Source organism: Bidens hawaiensis, unplaced genomic scaffold, assembly GCF_021521415.1.
Source record: "Bidens hawaiensis isolate Kalapana, Puna unplaced genomic scaffold, B.hawaiensis_p1.1 tig00011150_1, whole genome shotgun sequence".
Classification (NCBI taxonomy): domain Eukaryota; kingdom Viridiplantae; phylum Streptophyta; class Magnoliopsida; order Asterales; family Asteraceae; genus Bidens; species Bidens hawaiensis.
In genome coordinates this window covers 65,198-70,496 of record NW_027491862.1, presented here as the reverse complement: position 1 = coordinate 70,496, position 5,299 = coordinate 65,198, and the positions used below count along the sequence as shown (strand labels likewise).

The window sequence follows — 5,299 nt, the reverse complement described above, 5'->3', positions numbered from 1 at the left end:
AACCAAAAAAAAGGTAAACAAAGAACAAATTTGGCTATTTAAGGTAAGTGATTACGATGTCTAGTTTGTATGTTGGTCAACATAGGTAATTGGCTAAACAGTAATAATAGCACTGATTAAGATTTGTTCTTAATAACACCCAATGACTATAATTCATGCAAAATCGGAATTGTAACCAATAATTTTATTAGCAAAATGAATAAAGATACTAAATGTACGTAAATTTGTCTTTTGTAGAAGTGCTAGGACAGAAAGTTAAACTCTTCACATAACCTGCAAAAATAAAAATCATTTGTGATCCCAAATCTAAATAACAAAATGACCAAACGCAACAAATTATAAACAAACATAAAAAAAAAAACACCATAAACGCTAAACAGAAATTCACAAACCCTAGTTGCACATAATATTCTTATGCCAAATACCATTACAAGAAAGCAAAAAAACATTTCCATTAATGAAAAAAAATAATTATAGTTCATGCATCAAACACAACCAAACGGGACATAATGGAGCATTCAATCAAACCGCAACGAAACTGTAGGTAGTCAGATGAAGATCTGTAGCCGCATATGCGGTTTTAAATTCAATATTTTCAAATAATTATTATACCTAATATCAATAAAAAAGCTATTGTGATTCCAGCAACCAAAGGAAATCGAACTTGTGCGTAGAGCAAACCCATAGCAGGGAGACGACTTGTATCAACAAAATTAACCAAAAACAATAGTTTTCTTAAAAATTGCCTCAACAGAATAGGGATTCAACCAAACCGACTATTGTTTAATTCCATATTCACTATAAAAATTACCCAAACAAACATGATCGACAAAATTAACCAAGAAGAAGATTCAATAAAAGAATAAACACATACCTTATAAAAATTATCGGGGTTCTCAATGTGTCTGCCAAGAACTGAAGAGAACCCAAACAAGCCATATTCAACATATAACATATATCGGGGAAAAAAATAGTTTAATTCCAGATATGAACAGACTGGAATAGCATGTAGTAAAGCAAACCGTATTCTTTAACACATACCTGTAAAATTGAAAAAAATGAAGAGAATGGAAAGAAGAATAGGTATTTATAATAAGCGTAGGAGAAGATGAAAGAAAAACCAGAGATGAATTGGAAGGTCACCTTAATTGCAATAATTGTTGCCTGAGATACTTGAAAAGTCACAGTGCAACCAATTACGTATTGAGTTAAACGTGTACATGCTTTGTGAATTAATTGAATGAATGAATTATCTAATTATTATGTTGACCATGACATATAAACCTTTTGCATCTCAAAGGATAAAAGAGTACTTACACAAAATATGAGGCTTTATGAACTTGTACGGCACGCTTGAAGAACAAAATAATATAATGACAAGTTACTTTTGTTGCCCAATTATGAAATGTCGGTTTTGTCCATCGCATGCAATTATGAAAAGACGTTTGTGCCCATCACACTTCCTTTATATATAATATTGATAACTAGTTTAGAGAGTTTATGTTTTTATTGCACATGTAAGTTATGGGTCATGTAAACTGTTAAACAAGTTTTAGAGGATATGTGTTTTTATTAATAGTTTTTCTAAGTTACCTTTTTATAGGATCACTTTTGTTGTAGTAATTTATTAAAATAAACAATCAAGTAAGTTATAGGTTTAATTACTTTCTAAAAAATGTTAAATATTTTCAGTTAAAATATATGCTTAATTATAATTTTCATTCATATTTTATTTATCGTTTACAAAGTATTAAAAACACAAAAAAAAGATGAACCCAACTTGTTTCAAGTCAAAAAAACATAATAATAATAATAATAATAATAATAATAATAATACATGAATTAAAAAAAACACAATTCAGTATGATGCTTTTCTTGGCAAAAATGTATGATAGTTTCTTGCTAGCAGAGGGGGTCATAGCTTGTAATGCAACTCAAGTTTCATTTTTAGATACTTTTAAGCAAAACAAGTTTCTTGCTAATTAAATTCAACCATCTAGTTTTCTTGATATATTTGTAACTTTGTATATGATTTACATAGAATCATTTAGTAAGATACTTACCTAAATTAAGATCTAGGCGTGAATAGGAAAAAGATTTAACTTAAGACGTTGGTTGGAGCCCTTCAATAATAGAAGGGTCTCTCAAAAATAAGCGTATACCACTTTAAGCAGCGAGCACACGGTATCCTTTAGTAAAAGGCGAAAGAATTGTCCACTTTGTGCTCACTACGTGGCTGCATGCCTTTCAACAGCGCTACCTGCTTGCATTAAATACTCAATTGCACTGCTTTGCTTTTCTCTAAACAGCCGATGTGGGATGGTTGGACTCCACATATCCGTATTATTTAAAAGGTTCATATTATATTTTCTACTCAATTAAATTCATATTTGTAACTTCTGTTGGACGTTATAATTTACATAATCTATGTCCTTAAAAAAGTGTTATGGCAGACCTTCCTTTGGTGTGTTATTTACGTAAGCATTTATGCAAATAAAATTTATACAAACTTCAACAGAAATAACTAGAATATGGAACCAAAAAATCAGTTAATAAGAAGTGTCTCTCCATAAATTTGTTCAGGCGATTATTTGCTAAAACCCGACTTAGATGTTTGATTCATCATTTTTTATCAGCGTCATTAAGATCTTACAACGTATATGAGAAAAATTGTGTATGTCAATTAGGTATAGTGTTACATAGAGCAGTTGAAAGTAAGTAAGAACTATGCAAAGGTTTGTTCCTAAACTGGTTGAACAAAAACCAAGAGGTTCATATTCTCTGATAAACCTTTTGGAGTTAAATGAATCGTAATACTCAAGTAAACATTATTTTAGTATGCCTAGATATTAAAGTAGTGAAATTAACCTCGTATAAGTCATATGCACAATTGTGAAGAAGGAGGAGGAGGAGAAGGAGAAGGAGGAGGAGAAGGGATATCCCATCCTTGAGAAGTTTGTGAAGGAGTCTTCGAGATTCGTTAGGAAGTGGACTATCACATATAGGAATATTCAGGTTGCTTTGAGGTTGGTGCTTCTGAGTGAATTGGTTGACCGTGCCGTATCTGAAGGTACCAAGGCGGTGAAGGAGTTTCATGAGAATACGTTATGTTATGATTTACAATCTATGGTTCAGTTATCAAGTTAGTTGTTGGGTTCTTATAGTTATGGCTTTTGTCTGAGATTAGTCTTACATTTGGATGGTGTTTGATTTTGAGTAACATTGGATAGACATTATATTATTTGTTTGTTGGTTGCATTGTAATGTTATTATAAGACCCTAACATTTTCAGTTGTTGTGTATTAAAGATAGACATTTGGTAGACACGACATTAGCTGGTTGGAACCTATGTATTGAACCACTTGGTATTTGTTAACCGGTTAGTACCTCCGGGTTTGTGTAAACTACTTAGGCTTGTAAATGAAACAAACATGAATGGAGAATGTTGTTCGTTTTTTAACTTTTATGGTTAAATTGACGGAACATGCATGGATTTCTTGTTTGTGTTCATTCGTAAGAAAATAAATGTATTTGTGTTAATTTATGTGTATTCGTTAACAATATAAACAAACAGTTTGTGAATGTAAACGGACACATAGTTGTTCATTGATGAGTTGAATTAGAATAAATTGTAATGGACATAAAAAATTACAAGTTAAAAGGTATACCAAATAGTTAAAAAGTATGTCAACTGTACGGTGACATATCGAACTTTCTGTTACTTTTTTTTCTGTTGTGCAGCAGCATCTCAATCGACCAAGAGCCAAACACCCGTACTACCAAGAAGCCAAACAGTTTTTTCATCCTTGAATCCGAAGGCTCGACCAAATAGATGAGTGAATGCAACAACTATTAAAAAGTTTTTGCTATAAATCTAATTTTCTGTATATCTTTTATTCTTGAATCAGATGACAATGGCATATATACAAAGGTCTGTTGATTCTCTTTTACTTAGATATAGCCGTTACAATCGCAGAGACATTAGAGACTTTGACGCAACAAGATTTGTGATGCATTTAATTAAATGCTTCTTGATTCCAAGCACATGGTTTTGGTTTGGCCAAGGTTCAAACTTCAAAAGCTCAACCAAATCACTGTCCTTATTTATAAAACACTAGGACAGTGGAGTGATTGATAACTATATCAACAAATAATGTTTCATGAGTTAGTTTAGAACTTTGGTTTTTAAATGAAGTTGTTTTATTGCCCCTAAGATTTTGTGTATGTTAAATCACTTGTCTCTTTTACATCTAATAATTGTTTATGTTAGATTTAATCCCTTCAAGTTAGAGTCTAGGGTTAGTTATGTAAATATGTCATAGTATCTTTTAGTTAGTTTTAATATTTAAGTATTGTAGAAGGATTGAAGTTGTAATTAGTATTAAGATCAATAGACATGTACGTCTATATATACCTTCAAAATCAATAAAGAATTCATACCTTTTAGAAATTGTTATCTTGTTATTTTCATTCATCGATCATTCATTTTTTTATCTTGGGCAACAATTGGCATCAGAGCCATCTTAATTGCTCTCAATTGAAATCAATTGCTGATATTTTTCTTTGATTCGATTTGGGTTCTACAAATTGTTTGTGGAATTGCTTGAGACGTCAACAGAAGAATCGAAATCAAATTCATTCAAATCGTGATTCACATTTGTGATTTTTTCTGAATTGTTCAGAAAATTTTAACGATTGAAGTCGGTTCGTAACCAGAATCGTTGTGATTCTTATTTGTTATATAAATCAATTGATTAACTTGTTAATTTCGATGCTGAAATTTCAATCAATTGAATTCTAATTGCGATCTGTTTATATTTGTTTCTCGTTTTTGAAACTGCAAATTAAATTAGAATTCATCAGAATCAGCAATTGTTGTTGTTTGTGGTGTTGGTAATCAGACTTTCAGAAGCCACCAAATTTGTTTTGCTGATTGAATCAAAACTGATTTTCCTTTTATTTGTTGATTCGATATCAGTTTTGTGTAGATAATAACAAAAGTTTATTTTTTGTTATAATTACTTAATAAAACAATCAAGAAGGAGTTGTTGGTTGTGTTACAGTGTTACAGAAATTAAGAAAGGGGGCTGCACCACTTTCTTTTCCACGGTCAAGGGAAAGAAACCCCAAACACATGATTATTTTTTTTTGACAAAAAATACCCCAAGTATTTTGAAATACATTATTTGATATCGAAAACCAAAAAAAATTGATTGTTGAAATCGTTGGTTATAAATCTAATAAAGATTTACTCTTTATTAAGAAATCATTTTATATATTAAACTCAAAATCAGATTGT

General features: G+C 30.7%; 1 non-coding gene across 1 annotated transcript; it reads right to left on the bottom strand.

Moving 5' to 3' along the window:
- Window positions 1-2,120: 2,120 nt before the first annotated feature.
- Window positions 2,121-2,238, bottom strand: LOC143537172 (U5 spliceosomal RNA). The gene has a single exon (XR_013136000.1). It is a non-coding gene; the product is annotated as a U5 spliceosomal RNA (small nuclear RNA).
- Between the last annotated feature and the right edge of the window lie 3,061 nt (window positions 2,239-5,299).